The sequence below is a fragment of the Protopterus annectens genome, chromosome 1.part0 (assembly GCF_019279795.1).
Source record: "Protopterus annectens isolate FY-2018-M chromosome 1.part0, PAN1.0, whole genome shotgun sequence".
In the NCBI taxonomy this organism is placed as follows: domain Eukaryota; kingdom Metazoa; phylum Chordata; order Ceratodontiformes; family Protopteridae; genus Protopterus; species Protopterus annectens.
Genome location: NC_056725.1, coordinates 48,838,296 through 48,862,181, shown reverse-complemented (window position 1 = coordinate 48,862,181; position 23,886 = coordinate 48,838,296). Strand labels below are relative to the sequence as shown.

The window sequence follows — 23,886 nt, the reverse complement described above, 5'->3', positions numbered from 1 at the left end:
TTGCAACCAACCAGGGATAGCAGCATGCCAAGACAACATGTGTTTAACTCCTGCTGAAAAGGAGTAATTAAAAACAGTTTTAGGGATGAAAAAGTGGCCACAGAGGGAAAAGACTAAGAAGAAATGGTTACAGCAGTAATGACTATATCATTCATTTTCCCAGAAGTAAAAAGCTTAACAGGCAAGCACGGGGTGGCAATTTTAAGATCATATGCATTAATTTAGAATGTGATAACTCCAATAATAGTTTGTTTCAACAAAGCAGGGTTTTAATATCGGAGGAATCAATGCTTAGATGTAACTGTCCAATATTAATAAGGGGCTTCATAGACTACTGTTAGTCATGAGATGATTCGGATCATCAGTAATTTATTTCATTCCCCATTATATCACATGTACATGTAAATAAAGACCAATCATGCCATGTGTGCAAGGCATATGATAAATCTTTGCTATTCTGAAATAATTCCATCATTGTCTTTATCAGATTATCAGTGTCTAAGACTAAGTTTTTTAAAAGATGTCTTAGAAGTTTTTGCAGTACAAAGTACCTAGATCTTGCTATTTTGTTGGGTGATTTTAGTGGCAAGGAATATTTATTTCACAAGGATAAGTTATGTTTGAGTTTGCACTGGACAAAACTACTTAAAAACAATGGGACATTACAGCTCATTTTTTAGGTTCCAGATTCTTCTTAATAGAAGAAAAAAATCATACAAGCTAAATAGAAGAAAGGCTTACTATACAAATATCCATAGTCTAACCACAACCTGAACGAACTTCACCTTTTTCCTGTGAAAATGATGTGGTCATTACTGAACAGTGGCAGTGGTCAGGCACATTTTTGCCTGATTTTTAAACCATTTGACTATTTAAGGTTTGGTAGGAGAGGTACATGACTTGGTGTTTACTTCTGTTAGACTCCCCTACATACTCACATGTATAGATCACCATTTGGAAACCATAGTTGTTGAAATCTCTGGCTTTTCTGACAAGAATTTAATGAATATCCTAGCATTCTACAAAAGTTTGAATTTACTTGCTCTGGATCAAATGGACTATAATGGAAATCTGGAGAAATTATTTATGAAAATGTTATTATTCTTAAGGATTTTAAAATTCCCCCACATAAATTGGCATGGAGGTACCTTTTCATCCACTCTACAAGAAGAGAATACTTCTCATAAATAATTTGGTTCAATGTATTTATTCTCCAAAAGAAGATAATATTCTTGATCTAAAAAGTGCTAATATCCCAAAGTTATTAAACTCAAGCAATTAACCTCACCATGGAGCTTCAATCACTTAGCTGTACTTTATTCAGTTTTCATTAAATTTATTTCAGCTTTGCACACAGGTACGTTTTTTGATAGGTACAAATTTATTTGTGAATAATTTACACTTTAGATAAACTTCTGAAAAAGTAAATACAAGCTGTGGAGAAGGTATACCACTTATGCTAAGAAAGCACACTACAGTAGCAGTGAAAGGCTAAAGGAACTCTTCAAAAGGACTAACAATGACTTTGACAATAACCTGGTAAAAGAAACTTGTAGCAAACATTTCTTCATTATGTTAATAAGAATAGGTTTTGAAGATAATTTTGATCTTATTAATCATGATGGAAAAATATTTCACTCAAGTATTGCTCTGTCAAATATATGTAATGCCTACTTTACTATTAAAAGTAAAGCTGTAAAATCTTATAACCCAGAATCTCCAGCTGGAATGATGGATACTGTACTTTAAGCAGTGCTTGTATCAGAATTAAGAGCTAGTTCCTTGGCAAAGATTAAGGTCAATTTCAGCCTCAGTCCGGATGATATCCAAGCTTGTTTTGGACTAGAGCACCAAAAGAAATGAACACCGAGTTTATCACTATGTTTTATTTATTACTGTTACCAGAAATGGTTCCTACAAGTTGGGAGTTAGCAAATGTAGTACTTATACATAAGTGTGGTCTGTGAAGCTGCCAGCCCAGCTAGCTAGAATTTTGTAAATAATTCTATGTCATTGCAAATATTAATATGATCCATAGGCTTGTCTTACAAATGTAAGTTAACTGTATGTTATGTGCTGAGCTTCAAAAATGTAACCACTGTGCACCCTGCTGGAGAAGACCAGAAATGTATATGGACTACATGCTTATGCAAATGTATGTGCTCATGGCAGAAGTTGGAATATACAGAGTTAACTTGCAAAACTCTAAGAAAATAAGTTGACAAGTAAAGACTTTTACATCTGTGTTTTCCACAGCAAAGAGACAGAATGCCTGCAGCTAGAAATTATTTCTAATGTCTGAAAATAGAAATAATTACAGGTTTCAAGGGTAAAATTATTTAACTGGTTTTACGACTTCCAGTTCCAGGCAACTTCTTGCAGATAGGTATTTTTGACACAGAGGTGTTAAGTTTAAAGTTTCTGTTAGCCTGGGAATTAAAGGCAGAAGTGACAAGAATGATGTAATCTGAGATAACCCAACAGAAATGTTTGATAGTAATTTAAGAACTATCGCAGAGAGTGAGTCTGTGTATGTTTGTATATTGTCTTGGATCTGAACACATCCATCTTCAGCACTTCTCATCTGTATTTGCCTTGCTGTGTAAGTAAGACTTAGATCATAGTATCTCTCTTAGAGATAGACAGGAAAATGGTAAGATCAGTCTAGATGTTTTCTGTATGTATGTGAGACTGTCCTGCATGTTGTTTTTAAATATCTCCTGTGATTCTGATCTCTGTTGTCACTGTGTTGAGTTATTGAGTAGTGTCTTGTGCTTTTATTATTTATTATTAAATATATTTAAACCTTTTAATTGTGCCTGGTTTGTTTAGAGATATTTAAGCTCTTAGCATACTTGCATATGTATTTAGTGACTCTGTACAGGCCACTCTTAAATAGCCTTAAAAGTGTGGTCACACTTACCATTTGGATAATAGTAACATTACACAGTAGAACTTGTCACCCTTTGTGAGGGCCTTATAGTAGCTAATAAGTAGTAGTTGGTGGCAGCTGGTACTACCTTATAGTCTGAGCAGAAGGGGGCATAGCCAGTAAACCTGTGCCAGCCTTCTACAGGAGTGTCTGTGTTTGTATATAAATCAAATCTGAAAGTGTGTGTGTGTGTGTGTGTGTGTGTGTGTGTGTGTGTGTGTGTGTGTGTGTGTGTGTGTGTGTGTGTGTGTGTGTGTGTGTGTGTGTGTGTGTCAGCTACTTGAACAGGGACACAAACCACTGGTTGGACAGAGAGGGTGCTGGAGGCTTTGGCTTGACCACTCTGCTGACATCTTAACCCTATAGCTGTGCCAGTGGGGAGTCTTATTGTGATCTGGAGGGAGAGAGACGGAGGAAGAAAGCCCCAGACTGACTGTAATCTCTGTGTGCTCTTAAGGAAATTTGTACTTTACTTTGAGTGTACTTGTTATGCTCCCAATGTGCACGTCCCTCACTGGTGTTAGTGGTAAGGATAGAGGCTCCTTGATTACTGGGCCAGTGCAGGGGCATCACATGGTCCATCATATATTTTTAATAATTACAGGCTACCATCAAATATTGTTAATAATTGCAGACCAATCTGTCTCTAAATGGGAAATGTTTTGACAGGTCTCTCCTAGGTCTGATGATGGAAAACTTTGTAGGTCTATTCCTGAATATCTGCCAATGTGTGTTTATAAAAATAGATCAAACCTAGTCCAGTTTTAACATCTTGTTAGTATGGCTTTGAACTCTGAAACTGGGGTTATGATGGTATAAATTTATCTGCCAAAGGCATTTGACAGCTTATCAGATTTTATTATTATAGACTCAATGATCAAGTTATAGAATGATCCACACATTATTAGGTTGACACAAAACTGCCTGTACAATAGACATCAAAGAGTTAAAATTAATTAATAACTATTACTATGATTAGGAGGGCATTCGAGTTGTGCTTTTCATAAATATTCTCTTTTGTATTTTTTGTTAGACATTTTCTTTGTTTTTGTCAATTAGTTGTTTAGAGTATTTACTACTTATATTTCTTGTATTCTTGTAATGTGTTTCTGATATTGTATTGCAAAATTGTTATAATGTATTTCTGGTATTGTATTATATGAATTCACTTGTAATATTTTTTTTGTTTTTATAAAGGAGCTTTTCTCCCCGGGCCTCTGCTGAAAACAGGTCTTTGGCCCAGTCGGATATCCCCAGAAAAAATGAAAAGTAAATAAATAAATAAATGTATGCATTTATTGACATTTGATTACTAGAATGTCCAACTGGGTAGGAGCTCATTATCAGCTGAGGCCCAGGGAGAAAAGCTCAAAAGTATTACAAAACAGTTTAAGAACAATAATTTTACAGTCATTAAAATAATAAAAAAGCAAATACAGTTTAAGTATATCACATTATAAATAATATGAAAACATTGCTAAAGAATATAATGATACATATAAGCTGAGTAAATATTTAGGGAAAAAATGTAATTGGTTGAAGGCCATGGCATTTGGCAAGCCATCTCCATGGACAAAAGCATCCAAGGAAATAATTAAACTAAATGCACTAGACAGTTATAAAATCTGGGAATTACTATATGTAATACCTTAAAATTTTAGACTGAGACAGTGATTATTCATAGGTTCATAGGATGATATTAGACTATTGGCCCAGAGACCCTTATATGCCTAGCCAATAATTTTACCCTTGTTCCCTCAAAGTCAGCACCCGTGCCCCCTGTCCATCAGGGACACAGGTAGGATCCCAGGGGTGTATTTTCCGTTTCCCATCCAGTCGTCCAAGTTCCTCTTAATGAGGGTTAGAGAGGTACTCTGCTTGACCTGGAGAGGGAGTCTATTCCACAGATGGGGAAATCTTTTTGACATGAATCCATCCTGCCAACAAGTTCTATTAATGTCACAGATTGTGTTAAGATCTTGCATGCAGGTTGCACAAGTGGTGTTTGACTTATGATTATGCAGCAATCCATCAAAGTTGGGTCTGAGATGCCCTGTATGCCAGACATAGGTCACCTCTGAGCAGTCTGTATGAGACTGAGTAGAGGGACAGGGCTTTTAGCCTATCTGTATAGGATAGGTGTTTGAGACCATAGATTTTCCTGGTCAGGAATCTCTGTGGTCTCTCCAGCTGCTGCTGCATGTGCTTGGCAAGGTACATGCTGAATGAGGCATTGTACTCGATAATGGGTCTGATAAGGGATGAGTACAAGGATGTTATTACCTCCTTGTTCCTGGATGAAATACCCTTATTTATGAGGTGGGCCATGCAGAAATCCTTCCATACAATGGAGGCAACGTGGTGGTCAAAAGTCAGATTGCTATCATCCTGGGTGCCCAAGTCCCTCACAACTGATTGCGTGCTTAGTACATTGTTATTTATGTGATAATTAGTGAGGATGCCATTTTCCCCAAAAGGGATAATGATGCATTTGTTGACATTCATTGAGACCATGCTTCTGGCACCAGTCATTAGTTTGGGTAAGACCCTCTTGAAGGATACTCACATCGCTAGAGAAATTTAAGACAGCACCCAGCTTGCAGTCAACTGCAAACCTGGTCAGCCACAGACCACTGGTTTTGGCTTACACTTCAGAAAAGTATATCCCAAACAGTAGAGGCCCCAAGACCGATCCTTGGGGTACACTGCTTGTTACGGGTCACTGCCTTCCCCTCGTCTATGACTTTGGTGACTGTTTTGAAGAAATTGATCAAGTTTCACAGGCATGATTTCCCTTTGACAAAACCAAACTGTGTGGGTTCAAGCATTTGTAGGTTGCCAATGTCCTTGTTTAAAAGGTCCATGATAATGCATTGTGGCCTTGCACATCAGGCTAGTTAGATGATGGGCCTATAATTGCCTGGGTCAGTGGATGCTCCACCTTTGTGCAGAGGGATGACTGTGGCCATCCTCCATTCAGCTGGGACGAAGCTGGTGCTCAGGCTTTGGTTGAACAGGGTGCCTAATGGAGCTGAGAGCTCATGACTGAGTTCATGTAAGAAACAGCCAGGGAAGTTATCAGGTCCCATGGAGACTATATTTTTTTGCCTTTGAGAGGGCATTAATACTCCCTGGTGATGAGGGGAGGGGGGCCAGGTGTTGGGTATGTCTTGGTTTAGTGATGGGGGGCAGGGGGTGAAGTTTTCACTGAACCTTTCTACCAGCAGGTTGGCTATAGCAATGGCATTTGTGTATATGGTGTCATTGACCACAAGTTCAGAACAGATTTGGGTGTTACCTTTGAGATGGCAGACATATGTGAAGAAGGCCTTGTGATTTTCCTTAGTGGATGTGGCCAGTTTGGACTCGAAGTTAGCCTTAGAGGATTTCACCAGTGACCTTATTTGCTTGTTCAGACAAAGGAGAGATTGCTTCCAGTTTGGCACCTACTCCTTGGTCCTGGACAACATTTTTTTCCTTTTATAAGAGTTTGTGTATTGCTGCTGTCCACCAGACAGGTTTGCTCTTCCTTGAGGAAGATGACTTGGTCCTGTCAGGTATTGCTGAGTCCATACAGCTATGTAGGTGCTCATATAGTTTTTTTGGTGTAGGCTTGGACATTAGTACTAAGTACCAACTGAAGGGAGGATGGCTGTGAAGCTGCTTATACCTGCTCTGAGGTGATTGTAGTCAGCTTTGGAAAAGTGTTTTTTATTTGACCCTGATTGGGGGGGGGGTCAGAGGAGATGGTGACTTCTTATTATTAAATGTACGAAGATGGTGGGAATTATTCTCAAGAACTTTTCTTTGCTTTTCTGAGTACACGTTTTGTGACATATGTATATAAGGCCTGTCACAGTACATAGATCACTATTCTGCTCATACAGTACATGTGACATATTGTAAAGCATACAGGAAAAAATCAAAGAGAATTTCATTGATTATTCACCATCCTTATAATCAAAGACTACAGAGTATGGACATTATTCCATCATAGGAAACTTTAGGAAGAAAATGTGACTTGCAAGTAGATTAAGTCTTGCATGTATAGTATTTCATGATGAATATTATTTATTAATGAATACTGAATTACTACAGCCCAAAATTAACTGAAGGGATGAAAACTATACATTTAGGATTGACAAGTGCAGGACCACCTCATATTGGTATGTCCCTGTTTCTATGGTTTGTATGTGGAAAAATCTCTCACTCAACATTAGTCAAATAGAGTCAATATCTGTTTTTAAAACTATGGTAGATGCATGGATGGGACAGCAAGCATACTCATCAAATCTGGAATTTGCATTTTAATTGGTTTGTTGGCTCAAACACAGTTTTACTAAACTTTGAAGATTTTTTTCTCTAACGTATATAGATGATGATATTGATTACAGTTAGTCATTGCAGCAACCCCTCAAGCACGTTGAAGAGATTGGCTGGATAGTCTGAGTCTAGGGCTCATAAAATTTCAGAAGAGTCATAAGGGTCAGACTTTGGAGAAATGTTTACTGTGCTTTGAGCAGTGGGAGTTCTTTGGAGATATGTGTACTTTGTATTAGACAGAGATGGGAAACAGAATAATATAAATACAAAATGGGTGAAAAACTTGTGCATAAAATCTTAATGCCTGAACCTATATATATATATATATATATATATATATATATATATTGTGTGTGTGTGTTTGTACCATTTCACAGTTGTCCCAAAGTTGGTTTCCTCTGCTGATTGCATTCTGAATGTTGATGTCAAAGTGTTCTACAAAATGTCAACCTTAAAAGAGCTGGATGGGTTTGTCAGTTAAACAGAGTGAACGACAGACTTCTGGTAGGATTTATTACAAAAATATATTATGACAGATGTTTGATTTGATAATCTTGGGTTTTGGACAGAAAAACAATTTTTTTGTCTCATTTTCAAAATTATTAATTTAACTTATCAGTTTCATTGGTAGAATCACTTTTCTCTGCCTGTCTATGAAAATATTTCTTCCTTGTAAATATACTGTTTGTCATTGTGTGGTAAGGCAGTACTTGGTGTAATAACTCTGAAAGATTGCAACATAAACCTTAATTCTACAACAGTTCAGCACAAACTGGCTGTTGTTTACAAAGCAGGAATAAAGTACAGTACAAGCTACAAGTAAATCAGACAGCTAAGCTTCTGACTTGGAAAGAATCTTCTCTTGTATTTCTGGGTTAGATTTACTCAGCCTCCACTTGCATTCCTCTGACTCTCCTAGATCATGCCTGTTGAGTGGAACTCCTATCCAGTAGGTATATTTAATAAGTGACTGAAGAAAGGCACAAAATACATAGTAAAACACTCCTCTCACTCTTTAACATGGCTTTGAGTCTGGCCGTAGAATGTATACCTGACAAACTCCTGAATGCATTAGGTCTAGCCATGGTGTGCACACCTAACATATACCCAGCATGGCTTCAGGTATGGTCATAGTATGCAGACCTAACGTATATCAGACATGGCTTGAGGTCTGGTGATAGTATGCATACTTAATGTATATCAGACATGGCTTGAGGTCTGCCCATAATGGGCATAGCTAACACAGACCCAATTTAGCTTCAGGTTTGACCAAAGTACATACATCTAACATATACACAGAATAGCTTTTGGTCTGGCCATAATGGGTATATGTAGCACATACCTGACATGGCTTTATATCTGACCACAGTGTCTACACCTAGCATATATCCAGAATAGCTTTAGGTATAACCACTTTGTCCACATCTAACATACAACTAGTATGACATTAAGTCTGGCCACTGAGTGCATGGTTAACATATATCCAGTGTGGCTTTAGACAAGGCCACAATATAAACACACTAGATATTAACCTTGCAAGATACATCATCACCTGCCTATGATAAACCAATACACAGCAGCTATATTCCTTGACTTTTCTAAGATCTGACCTGGAAAATTGTATGCAGGTGGTTGCATGGCAGAAAACCAACTAAGGCCAGTTATTCTACAGTGACCATTATGAGATCCTTTGCTTCTCTATGCATTCACATGTAACATGTACCCTCATGCCAAAGGTTTGCAACTAATTTCATATGCAGATGACTCAGGTAATATTGTCACATTTCAGAAAGACCTGTAACATGGACAGCAGAAATTAATACTATGACTGAACATGAACATTGCTTTTGACTGAGGGAAAACAAATAAAGGTAATCTTTGGGAGATGTTCAGAAGGTATCCTATATGGCCATATTATTGGCAATATCAAATCAACAACCCAAAGCACGGAGGTATAATAGCTGGGAACAAACTCAAGCTCACAAATCATACTAAGAGAACAGTTAACACCATTTATCTTTAACTAGCAGCACTCTACAGAGTAAAACGTATCTTGCACCTTAAACTAGACCATCTTTTGCTTAAGCAGTACTGTTGCCCAAGCTACTGCATGGCACTCTCGATAATGGCAAATTCAACATGCACAAATATCACAAAATGGATAAGGCTATAACAGAGGAGTGAGAGTGATAGCTGACCTACATTTGGCATTTACTGCAGAAATTGCAATATAGAACATGGTAAGTCATAGTAACCTCTACTTACAAATACTCTTGACAGTTAGACTATTTCACTAAATACATTCTGTTGAATATTTTTGTGTTATTGTTGTGGCACATAAAAGTTCCAACTCTCACTGTTATTTTTATATAGTAAATATTTTTATAACATACTCTTTGAATTAAATTGGAACACCACTTAAATGAAAAAAAGGGTTGGTTTCTTGTCATGCTGCAAACTTGTGTGGCTGCTATTAATATTGACCAGTTCCTCTTAATAATAACATATATACTGCTTATATCCAATGTGCAAGCAAGGGATGCTGTATCCTTCCAGTTCCCTGTCAGTCTCCTCACTCTCTGTCATGGTGTCTGCTGTGTATTCTCCCCACTCCCTCAGCTTCCCTTCTCCGCATGGCAAGATCACTTTGCTTATGTTTCTGAAGGCTGAACTGAAGTATTCATTCACTATTTCTACTTTTTGTCTTTTGTCTGTGATTTCCCATGAACCTCTGCTTGTTAGTTTAGTTCCTCTCTTCCTTATTTTCCATTATGTACTTAAAGAAACCTTGCTTCTCTCCTTGATCCCTTTTGCTAACTGCCTGCCCTCACCGTCTTTATTGCCTTTTTGTTAGCCTTCTTGTACTATGCCTTCTCCACCACTCCACTCCCTTTTTTCCACCTGTTTGTTGGCTTTATCTTTTCCCTTAGTTCCTAGCCACAGATTCCTACGTTCCCACATTGGCTTTCTTCCCGTGTTGCCTCCTCTTTATACCATTGACCATAGCCCTAGGTATTCTATCCCTAACCCTTTCCCATGGCTTGTTTACTTCCTCATTTCAGTCAGTCTTCTAAATAATTCTTAGTTACTTTCCTGTCATAGCATAATCAGTTCTTCCAAAATATTAGTCATCTTTTAATTTTCATCTAAACTACAGAGTGGCATAATCAGTACTGCAGTACCTTAATCTCTATATCCACAATGCCTCTGCACTAGTTAGGATTACACCAATAAGCCTATTTTTTTCTGGTGCTGTCCTGCATCAGTTGACTGAAACCATATACCCAAGACCTCAATCAGCTTTTCATCCTTCTGTATCTTGGAGATTATAGTTGCCCAAATTTTACTGGCAGACTCAGATTTTCCCAATAGAGTTATGTTTTTCTTCCTATCCCATTCTTTTATTTTCTTTTCTAGTTTCTTATACTCCCATCTTGCTTTGTCTGAGGAAAATGGTACATTATATCAGTCGACTAACCATTGCCTCCTTTCCTCTACCTTTATCTGCCAGGGCTCCTAAAATATTGTATGTAGAGTGACCTAGTGCCCTCTATTATTTGCCATTCCTGAGCAACCTTAATGTAGTCACCTCCATATCCCATTTCTGTTTTCATTGGCTCATGTTTCTCTGATACCAACAATTTCCACCCTTACCTCGTGCATCAGTGCTTGCAACTCTCCCATCTTCCTGCCCAGACATCTTGTACTAAAGAGTAAAACTACACATGGTCCAAGTCTCCTTTATCTGCTATTCTGCTATGTTCTGCATTTCATTTTACCATCTGCCTAGTGCCTATACCAACCCCCTGTTCAACTTCTGTCACCCTCCTTCCTCCATTCATCTTGGTTGAAAGGCATGGTCATTCCATACTAAGCACCATTGTCCCTTCTAGACTAGGATGGAGTCTCTCTCTGGCATATAATTGGCTTCTCTTCTAGATCTTCACCATCTTCCTACCACTTTCAAACCTTTCTTCCTTGTTTATTGCTGCAGGTAGTTATTGTTCACCTTAATCCTCTCTTTATTCGGAGTGCTGACTGTTGTACAGATAACACTTTTCTGAATGTAATCTCTAAATCCCTCTTTTGGCATTTGTCCCAGGCCCTGCTTACTAGAAACCTTAAGTGTATCTTCAGGTTGGCCTAATGGTTAAGGTGTTTGCCTTACAAACACAAGGTGCAGGGTTTGAGTCTCATAAGGGATAATTGGTTAGGCTTACAATGGCTCACAAGGGCAGTTAGCCTAGTACTAACCTATAACCTATATAACCGATATAGGTAGCTGACTGGTACATGCATACATATATATGCACCACAAAATGCATGTATCCTTACCTTTGGACAACACATCATTGCCTCCTTCTATGTATTATTACGTCTGAGCTTTGAGACTGGTTTCATTTACATTTGAACTCTCCTTTCTTGCTTTCCTAGACTTCTAATCCAATCCCCTTTGTGAATGAGTTTCCAGTCACAACACACCATTCGCTTTCCTTATACTAGCTCTACATGCATGGGATTGCTACCCCATGTCTCTCTCCTTCCTCTCTATAACATTTCTGCCTCCAATTCCATCACTCTATTTCTAACATTTTGCATACTGTTATTTTAAAGCTCTTTAAAAATACAATTATCTCAGTTTTATTCATGTTGTTGTCTTAACAAGTATAACAATCCCCTACATTTTCTTGCTGCAAATATTTTTTAGGATACTGCCTTCAACATAAACTTGCATTTTCACACCTTAAAATAAACAAGCACCAACCAACCAAGAAAAGCAAGCACAACCTGCCCAAAGGTGAAACACTGTCACGGAGCCCAGCCAAATATAAAATAGAATAAATATAACTTGTGATATCCACGGCCAGTAATCCAGTAATCCAAGGCAAAAGTCAAGTCTCAGCTAAATAAAATAAAATAAAAACATGCAAAACACATATAAAACACATAATCCATGATGTTTCATTATGGACAACTGTCATGCATTGAATTCCAATGTAAAAAATACATGTTTTTAGTTCATTACTATTATTATTTTTTGAACCTGGCTCTTTAATATTTTGGGTGCCAAAATTAATTAATTTTGTATAAAATGGGCTTGATTACTTTGATCGGGGTTCTGATGAAGTCTGATTTTTCAGATGAAAGCGCTTAACCCTGGACCTGTGTGTTTTTTATTTAGCTGAGACTTGACTTTTGCCTTGGATTACTGGCCGTGGATATCACAAGTTATATTTATTCTATTTTATATTTGGCTGGGGTCCGTGACAGTGTTTCACCTTTGGGCAGGTCGTGCTTGATTTTCACACCTTAAATTCAAATAAAATCTTATCTACCATCTTCAGTTTGAGCTCAAAATACAGAGCAGTAAATGCATCCACTAATCAGCAGTTTCACTAAATTAAACCGTTTCTAATAATCTATTGCTTGCATTGTTTACTAGCACAAAAAACAATTTTTATGTTACTGCCTTTGATTCCAGGCTTTTCTGACAAAAAAATCATAATCTTTGTTGTTTACAGTCTAAACAGTATTTACCCTACTTTCTCAGCTGTGTCCATAAAATTCAACTTTTAATTATCTTTGTGAAATTGTTATGACCTCTACATGGTCTACAAGTATAATTAAATGTATTACATCACAGTTAAACCATGTATGGTGCCTGACTGCTTGGTTATTAATGGATGGCATATTAAAAATCTGCAGAGCTTTCTTCTCACTTTTATGTGTACTTCTTTTGAGTCTTATTTTGTTCTCATATTCACTCACAACTTTAATTCTACATACTAATACTTAGAAGCTCATTCACACCTTTATATTTAGCACTTTATCAAGTGTTAAAGCTGCCTCTATTAATAGTTTGTCACTGACTTGTTTGTACGTGATACCACATAGCTTTATCACTTAATGGTGAGTCATGCAAGTGACTACACCCAGTTGTTTGCTCTATATTTCAGTTCCAACTGTTAATTAGTACTATGATCTGTTAACAAGTTACTTCATTTGGTCCAGGATTTGATCACCTCAGCCTGTATTTGCCTACTGTGTGACTCTTACTTAACCAGTCAGTACTTTGCAGTAATTGGACTAAGCTCCTCAACAGTCTCTTGCATCACATGCTTAGCAAATGTATCGTTGAACCCATGACAATTGAGCCTCTGAATATTGAGTAAAACTAAATCCTTACACATAGAAGATTCATCCTGGTCTTTTATTGAAAAAAAAAGAAGATTCATCCTGGTCTTACAGTATGCATGGCAGCCTCTGTATCATGACTGATAACTTGCTCTGAAATCATTTACTTAAATGTGTTAAATTCCTTAATCAGTTCCTCGCTTCCTGCATTAACCGTGTGCTCAGCAATTTCATTCTTAGTAAGATACAACTCACAGTTTTGAAGCCAGAGTTTTCTATTTTCAGAGAACTTTTCAGTTTTTAGTTTTTTGCATGTTATTGGCTGACTGTAGTACAAACATTTGTAACCAAAAATAAAGAAAATACAGTGATAATAGTTAGTTAAAATAAGAGAAAAACTATTTACTGTGTGACTTTACCTAGAATAGAAATGTCATTTTGTATATGGAAAGTGTATAATGCTACTCATTTCATTCTTAACGCTGCAAAAATACAAAAATAGAACTTTCAATTCTAATTCTATATTGAAAAATAGACAAGCTTTCTATTGCATGACTGTGATACTACAGGAAGGATTTGTAGTCTTAAACAGTTTGAAAAAAATCCAAAATAGAGTGCACCATGAAAAATAGCATTTGATGTCTTCTTCTTCTTTCGGCTTTTTCCCGGTTAGGGGTCACCACAGTGGATCATCTGTCCGCTTATGATTGGCAGTGGAGTTTTATGGTGTCGAGTTGCCAACCCGGCACCCAACCTTCCACAGAAGGCACACATATGCACACACTCACACCTAGGGCCAATTTAGAGTGTCCAATCCACCTACAGCATGTCTTTGGGATGTAGGAGGAAACCGGAGTACCCGGAGAAAACCCATGCGACCACAAGGAGGACATGCAGACTCCACACAGAAGGCACCCCAGCCAAGAATCGAACCGGAGAACCTCTTGCTGTGAGGCGGCAATGCTAACTGCTGCACCACTGCGGTACCTAGCTTTATATTTCACCTCATGTCTTCAGTCTCTGATACCATGTAGTTAGTATAAGTACCCAGTAAAGCATACATAGAATTAGGGTGTTTGAATGAAGGGGCATTAGATACGACACACATCAAATAACCTTTACTGAACTGCTGATGGATTCACGTGGCACACAAAGTTGCTGCAAACTTCTTTTAAAAATTTACCTGTAACTTCCCCAGTGTATTTAATACATACACTTGCATATGCTTCATTGAGTGTAAGGCTGGAGAGAGTAGAAAGCCAACTTCCTACGGCCTGAAATTCACAGCAAATACTAATAAAACATGTATGTGCAACACATCTTCCTCTAATTTATAACACACCTAGTAGTAATATTTTCATGTAAGAAACTATTGAAAAAGTCGTTTGAAATAATCTGTTTGAAAATAAGCACCGGGTTCTTGTAGGAAACTGTAGTTTTTGCTTTGTCAACATTTCTAAGTGAAGTGAATGTCGAGCAGCCAACAGTTGTACACAGTATGACTGAAATAAAACATCCAAGTAAAATTAAAATAGTGAAAACTTTATTTGGCAAAACAGAGATCCCAGTATTTGTCAGTTTTGAGCCTTCTCAGCAAGTTTTCAAAAATGTAAGTGCCAGTTGTGCATTCTACATAGAGTCAAAAGTGAAGCAGATGGAAAAGGCAGGAAAGTCAGAAATTAGATGCACTGTGGCGGTATTACTTTCCATGAAGAGTCAGTGAAACTGAACAAGAAAAACAAACAACAAAAAAAAACAGGTAGAATGGTGATCATGGCTTGTATTGGTGTTAGGACATATTTTTCACAGATCACCTATAGAAAGGATAGTAAAGTAACCATGAATGAAAAGATTTTTTGGGTAAATACCTACATGGAAAAAATGTCCTGTTTTAGAAATGGAAATGTGTAGAGCATTCAAGCCGAGTTTTGGGCACATGTTCAGACAGGATGGTGTGCATTTGTCAAGATCAGGGAAGAGAATTTTTGCAGCAGATATTTTGCAATATTGGACAAACCCTAGGCAGGATTTTTGCCAGGTTGAAAATTTAACAGTTCACAGTTAGCAACATTTGATGCATCTCTGATGGTTGTTAATGCTAGGAGCATTAATAATAAAGTTTTTTTAATTGGAAAATTTGCTACATTCCCACAAGATTGATGTTGTTATTGTTTGTGAAACATGGAACAATGACTGGAAACCAGTTCTGTCAGGGTATAAATGTTTTTACTATAACAGCCATTCTAACAAAAAATCAAGAGGAGGTATTATGATAGGGGTTACAGATAGTTATGAGGCCTGTGATTATTACATGTTCAGTGATAACACCAATAATATGGACTGTGTAACTGTGACAATAAAGACAACCCTGGAACATATAACAATTGTTGGAGTGTATAGACCACCAAAGTCAAGTGCTGATGACCTAGAGGAACTCGTATATTTCTTGCACAAAACACAGGAGGGAAGAATAATATTAGCTGGGGACTTAAATTTACCAGAAACAGACTGGAATAATATTGATTCACAACAACGTTAGTAAGGAAATTATTCACAATGTGTATTCAGGGACAACAGTTGTTTCAGATTGTAAAAAAAAAAAAAAAAAAAAAAAAAACTACCAGGGGACAGAACATACTAGACATTTGTTTGTGTTCCTAAAGAAATTACTGTTACTTCAAGTCAAGTTTTACCTTCGTTAATGTGTAATGATCATGAGGTTATAAAGGTTAATTTGTTGCTAGATAATTCTGCCAAATGAAATCTAAACCAATGCACAGAAGGTTAATTACAGATTATATGGAAGCAAAACAGTCACTATGTAAAACTAACCGTAGTGAGGTATTCATTGGAAAAACTGCAGATGAAATGTGAAAAGTTTTGAAAGAGAAACTGAGTGCAATAAATAAAAAAAAAAATGTTTAACATAAGGATCTAGGCATACAACATCAGGGGGTATATTTCCATAATAACAAGATAATCTGATTAAGGTGAGAGACAAAAAAATATAAGAAACGGAAGAGAGGTTGAACTACAACTTTGAAAACTGAAATAAACAAGCTGGACAAACAGGTTAAGCATAGTGTCAGACAAGATCAAGATAAATTTGAAGAAAATTTACATAAAGATATTGAGCATAATAGGAAATGTTTTTATAGATACATAAGATGTGGAAGGAGTAAAGACACACAAACTGATAAACTGCGTGCAGATTCTAAAATTTATTCTCAGACACAAGAGATTATAGATACATTTACAAAATCATATGCAAAACAGGTTTGGCTCCACAAAAGGGATGATAAGTTGTCCTAGTGACATCCAGGTAACCCCAGATACTGGAATCAAATTAGATTATATTGAAAAAGAACTGCACAAACTGGATCCAAACAAAGCACAGGGAGCAGACTGAATTAGTAGCAATGACCTGAGAATACTTCAGCAAGAACTTATGGTACTATCTGTCATTCACTAGGTCATATAAATATGGGGAGATTCCTCAAGATTGGAGACGTGATTATTAAATCTGTCTTGAAGGGAAAGGTGAGTGGGACAAACCTAGAGTCATATAGACCCTTAAATCTGCTTTCATGTTTTGGGAAAATAATGGAGAAGGTAGTACTGGATATGTTATTGTCAGAACTGGATAGGTTGGGACTTGAAACCATATATCAGCATGCATGTGTTGAAAATAGATCTATTGCCACCTGTAACATGATGTTCTATAACAATGTAATAGCTATACATGAAGAATTGTGCTGTGATGTAATTTATATAGATATAACTTAAGCATTTGACAGGATTATACACAAAACACTGACCGATAAATTAGTACAACTAGCTATTGCTGTACTCTTCATAAGATGGATAGCTGCATGGCTTACAAATAGGACATGGCAAGTATTATACAGCAACTGGACAGGTGAAATCCTTGGTTACAGTCAGGGTGTCCCACAGGGTACCTGACAAATCTTAGAATGCTCAAAACTGCGAACGTTACATGGTCGAGACCAAACGTTCGAAATTTTGAGTGTTCGAAGATAGACTTTCAACGACACCATATGGTGCAGATAGGGAGAATTTCCCTTTTCTGCACTGAAGTGCGGTCTCTGAGTTGGTATATTTAAGTAGGGGGGGTGTGGGGGGTGCAGGGGGGATTGCCCCCCTCCCTACGCTGTTAGTGTTTTTTTCTTTTTTTACTTTTTTATTTGATGTTTGAACATCCAAATGTCGAACATTTGGTATCGACCATGTAATGTTCGACATTTTGGATGTTCGAACATTTAACATAGACCCGCCCCACAGGGCTCTGGCCTAGGCCCTTACTTGTTTAGATTGTATCTTTCAGACCTAACTTTTTCATCTGAGGTGTTCTACAGTCTATATGCAGACAACCTAAAATTGGGTAAACTGATTACACGTGTTACAGATAAGGCATGTCTGCAAAACAACTTCACTAAATTGAACATTTGGGCACAGGAGAATAATATGCTGATAAATACATCAAAAACTAAGCATATGAAATTTGGTAGGCATAAATTGAAAGGTGAATATCTAATACTGCACACAGTGATTGAAACTGTAGACTCATTTAAGGACCTGGGTATATGGGTAGATTCAGCTGTGAGTTTTTTCTAATAATGTCAACCAACTGGCTAATGGTAGTTATAGAACTATAATTTGTATAAAAAGATTTAGAAATTCTAGGAAATAAAAAATGATGAAGTCATTGTTTGTTTGTTACATTAGACCCAAACTTCAGTATGGACTAACAATATGGAAACCCTATAAGAAAACAAGCATGAGTAAACTGGAAAGAGTACAACAAAAATAAACTGAGATTATCCATGGATGTGAAAATTTAAGTTATTATGAAAGACTAAAATATCTGAACTTGTACAGTGTCTCTTACAGATATCTAAGAGGAGATCTTATTCAGGTATATAGGGCATTTAGAGACAACTATCTCTGGGAATATTTCAAGTTATCAAAAAGTACTAGACAATCATCAGACGATATATGTAGAAGATTCTATAGGAATGAGAAGTTTACTAATTGGTTCTCTGACAGAATAGCTGATGCATGGAACAGACTACAAATTACATTAAAGCAAGTACTAGTTTAGATATTTTTAACAAAGCTTTGACACTTATGGGAACAAGTGTTTTTTTTATATATTGGCAAGCTGGAAGGACATTAATACCCATGCTTGAAATATTTGTATCTGTGTATGTATGTATGGGGAGCTTACAGCTGGAAAAAACAGAAATATGGACTTTAATGGGAAAAAGAAACACAGATTGCAACATTTCTGCCCATCACTCTGCCTACCTAATGAGTCAGCAGATTTGGATAATTGAAGACTGATGTCTTGGTGGGTGAATGTACACAACCCACTTTGATTCAGCAGCTGGTGAGACTTGTGTTCGCATACCCTTTCTGCAGCAGGGCTGGGCTGAGCTTTGCTTACCTTTATGCTATGTGTTCAGTTACAGGTTTAGAGTATTTCACAACAATGCTGACTGCCTAATGTGAACAGCAAATCCAGTAGATGTCTGCATTAGTCAGTAAGGAAATTGTATATACATTCAACAAAAGATCTAAATGATGTGCTGCTTAGATAATGAGGAAATTGAGCTCATTGCAGGGCCCAGCTGAAACAGTCTTATAATTCAGCATAGAAGGCTTACTACCATCTATCACAACAGCCAATGGTCATTTTTAAACAATATTAATTAATTTCCAAATAGTAGCTAGTTACAGTAGTGAAAAGTGTATTCAGCTGAGTAATATTTAAAATGATGTATTTATTTATTTACTTTTGTTTACCAAGATACTCTGACTGGGTGATAGCCCATTTTCAACAGAGGCCAGGGAGAAATGCTCCAGAATAAGTACATTAATTGTTACAAAGAACATTTACAGAGAATATTTGGAGATTATACAATCTTTAGAGAATCTTACAAAGACAAAAATTTAACAGGGAACAATATTTAGAAGGTTTTACAAAACCCAATGCAAGAAAGACACTAATAAGTATTTACAAGAGACAAAAATTATAGTGCAAAAATAAGGTACTTTTTGCATACAGAGATTTGTTTTTGTGACATATAGTAGTCAGAGGCTGAAGGTATAAAAAGTTGAGCAAGAGGAAAGAAGTATATACAGTAAACTCTGTTAACTGGAACTCTCAAGCAACCAGAAAAAAAATCGAAGAAATACAGTACAATTTTCATGTATTGCACTTTCTGTTTCTCCCGGCAGAAACATACCTTATGTTTTTAGAGTTTTAAAAAGGAAGACCGGAATAAATTCCCAATCTCCCCAACCTAAGAACAAGTCAAACCAAACAAATATTATAGGGTACAGTATTAGTCGGGGCTGTTTTTTATAGTAACTCTCAAGCAACCAGAAACTACAGGTATCCGCATCTACCAATCCTCATGGGTGCCAGTTAAGTGAGAGTTTACTGCATCTGTATAGTTTAGTTGTGCATGTAAATAAGTCAACATTATGTATGAAGCAAAAGTTGTAAGTTAAGTCTACTGTATGTGACAAAGGGTTCTGAGGAAAGGAAAATAAGTTAGAGGGGATAAAAAGTAGACTTAGAAGTAAGATAAATAGGAGAAGTCAGACGAGTTAGCGAGATAGAGGTGATAGTGAAGATAGAAGGGAAAAAAGCTGAAGAAACAGAAGGAAAGAGAAGGGCATGAGAAGAAGGGGAGGAGAATCAATAAGGAAGATTCTGAGTGTGCAGAGGGAGAAAGAGTAAAAAAAAAAAGGTTGAGATAGTGGGCTAAGTAAGGAAGGGAAAGAGTCAGAGGAAGTTGTCAGCCAGGACTAGAGCATGAACAGTTACAGTTGCTGCCTAGGTAATCTTTCAGTAATTTTTTTAAATGATACGTGTGGGGAGTAGTTAAATGGTCTGAGGGATGGAATTCCATTTTTGGCAATATAGTTTGAATAGAAGGAGTTGCCAACTCTATTGTGAGATTTAGTGACATACAGGAGAGATTTGGAGGAGGATCAGAGGCTCTTATTATTATTGTAGGGTTGAAGCATGAGATGAAGGGCAGGAGTTTTATCAGATTGGTGTATGTGTTGATGTGCAAAGGAGAGTTGAGTGTATGTTAGTTGGTGGGGTAATTCAAGCCAATGCAGTTGCTGTAAGGCAGAACAGTGATATTTGGTGTGGAGAGCTGCTGGCAAATCTTGCAAATTTATTGTAACAAGTCTCCAGTTCTGTTAGACTTATCTTACTTAGGTTTGTAAAGATGGGTCGATGCATATAGGAGTAAGGAGGGAAGACGTGTTCTGCCTATGTCTTGTCTTGTGTTATTTGTAAGGAAAGGTTTAATTCTATATAGACAACCTAGTCTAATATGTTTTTTTTTTGATAGACTGTGAGGTGAAAATCAAATTTTAGGTTATTAACAATAATAACACCTAATAATTTTGTGTGGGATACAGCTGAAATTGTTTTGATTTTCAATTGGACTTTTTGACATGAAGTGGTAGAAAAGAAACCACTTATACGATGCTGTAGCAATTATTTTTACCATGTAACGGGATTCTACTAAAACTGCAAGTGCAACTAAAACTACACACCACTGGAGAAAACAGGAAAAAATATTATTCACCCTATTACATCCTTCAAAATATTACTGATGTAAAAACAGCTTTTCTATTCCTGAAAATATTTTAGGTGGAGTTTCTGTCGCAAAATGATACACAATTTACAAGAAGATGTATCAATCAAAACATCACAGAAATCATTTCAAACTGCAAAAGCTCTGAAACTTTGTATCATGCATGAGTACAAAAGATTTCCATTCAAATTACATGTAAGTACTATATTTCATAACACAAAGTTAAGTCAAAATAGTTTCTACCATATTTAGGGATAATGATTTTCTACTTTTTGTTCCAGCTTAAAGGAGAACCGCACTCACAGACTTACAAACATGTTTATTTCATCATGGTTTGGTTTTTCCTACATTTTACCACCACTCTGGGACTATTTACACATTTTCAAATATCTGTATGCATAATTTCTGAGTCTGACCACATGGGGTCTAGCATCTTGAAGTGACCCTAATTGTTTGCTTGTCTGCAAAGAATTACATCATGGAGGCCTCTTTCTTCCTAAAGCTCCTATCACTGCATTGTTTTTACATGCATACACTGCTGTCTTTCAAAGAACAGACTTACAAAGTGCTTTTTACTGCTGCCTCTTCTTAGAATGGCTAAATTACAGTTATTTGTGAAGCCTGAATTGTAGTACTTCAATTCATCTCCCAGCTCCCTTCACAACTAACTTCCCTAGCTATAAAAGTGTTAAGGGTAATTTGAACTGTTACAAAACAAAACAATCCTTGCAAGTTTGGCAACTGCACGGCCCCAAAAAGGATGAGTCCAAACCAAAACAAAAAAGGCCAGCAAACTGTGGTATATAAATCCTTTATTAAAGCATATATAATTAGAGCACTAACATAACAGACCAATTTCGGTTGAAAAATTAGATAGCCTATATCAGTGTCAATCAAAATCACATCGAAATTCAATGCCCTTTTATACCATAATGTAGAAAAAAAATGAAGCTCATTGGTTGTTCATAAATTCTCATTTAGATCTGGTGGAAATACGCCACCCAACTTGATGATCCACTAGTAAAATCCAAACAATTTACCAGCAGAAACACAGGCTTGGTTTATGATATCAGGTTTTATGCCAATTGTGAAACTGATTCAGTGATTCACCTTGTGACATGCACCTGCTCAGCTTTTTATATCGAGCAAACTTCGAGACAACTGAGATTATGCATATCTGAACACTGCAGTGATAGAACCAAAATACCAAGTAATGCTTTATATAAACATCCATGGCATACAAAAATGCAAACTTTAGATTTACAATCATAGATAGGATTGTGGGACTAGGACAAATAAACCTGGATGGCAATCTATATCAAATGCTAAAGAAAAAAGTAGTTCATCAAGTTGGGTGGTTTATTTCTACCAGGTCTGATGAGCAAAGGGGGTGGTTATATAGTTAGTGATTAAGAATAGAGCTAACTGCAGGGCAAGCTAAGTAGGTGTATATTATTTTGTGTGCTCTTCCTTACTATAACTGTACGAGGGCTGTATATCATTTTGTGTTCTCTTCCTCACTTCTCCTTACTATCACTGTTTGAGGGGCTGTATATCATTTTGTGTGCTCTTCCTTACTTCTCCTTACTATGACTGTTTGAGGAGCTGTATATCATTTTGTGTGCTCTTCTTTACTTCTCCTTACCATTGCTGTTTGAGGGGCTGTATATCATTTTGTGTGCTCTTCCTTACTTCTCCTTACTATGACTGTTTGAGGAGCTGTATATCATTTTGTGTGCTCTTCTTTACTTCTCCTTACCATTGCTGTTTGAGGGGATTCATATCATTTTGTGTGCTCTTCCTTACTACTTACTATCATTGTTTGAGGGACTGTATATCATTTTGTGTGCTCTTCCTTGCTTCTCCTTACTGTTTGAAGGGCTGTATATCATTTGTGTGTGCTCTTCCTTACTTCTCCTTACTATCACTGTTTGACTGTCTGTATATCATTTTGTGTGCTCTTCCTTACTTCTCCTTACTGTCACTGTTTGAAGGGCTGTATATCATTTTTGTGTGCTCTTCCTTACTTCTCCTTACTATCACTGTTTGAGGGGCTGTATATCATTTTGTGTGCTCTTCCTTACTTCTCCTTACTGTCACTGTTTGAGGGGCTGTATATCATTTTGTGTGCTCTTCCTTTCTTCTCCTTACTGTCACTGTTTGAGGGGCTGTATATCATTTTGTGTGCTCCTCCTTACTTCTCCTTACTGTCACTGTTTGAGGGGTAGTATATCATTTTGTGTGCTCTTCCTTACTTCTCCTTATTGTCACTGTTTGAGGGGCTGTATATCATTTTGTGTGCTCTTCCTTACTTCTCCTTACTGTCACTGTTTGAGGGGCTGTATATCATTTTGTGTGCTCTTCCTTACTTCTCCTTACTATCACTGTTTGAGGGGCTGTATATCATTTTGTGTGCTCTTCCTTACTTCTCCTTACTATCACTGTTTGAGGGGCTGTATATCATTTTGTGTGCTCTTCCTCACTTCTCCTTACTATCACTGTTTGAGGGGCTGTATATCATTTTGTGTGCTCTTCCTCACTTCTCCTTACTGTCACTGTTTGAGGGGCTGTATATCATTTTGTGTGCTCTTCCTTACTTCTCCTTACTGTCACTGTTTGAGGGGCTGTATATCATTTTGTGTGCTCTTCCTTACTTCTCCTTACTATCCCTGTTTGAGGGGCTGTATATCATTCTGTGTACTCTTCCTTACTTCTCCTTACTATCACTGTTTGAGGGGCTGAATATCATTTTGTGTGCTCTTCCTTACTTCTCCTTACTATCACTGTTTGCTTTCCACTGTATCTTATTGTTATGGTCCCTTTATGCTTTGCAGTGTTGCACATTTCTTT

At 37.0% G+C, this 23,886-nt stretch overlaps 1 protein-coding gene across 2 annotated transcripts in view; it reads right to left on the bottom strand.

The window, feature by feature from the left end:
• The window catches only part of LOC122810865 (ras and Rab interactor 3-like), a 1,223,645-nt gene that overhangs the window by 483,186 nt on the left and 716,573 nt on the right, over window positions 1–23,886 (bottom strand). The window lies entirely within an intron of this gene.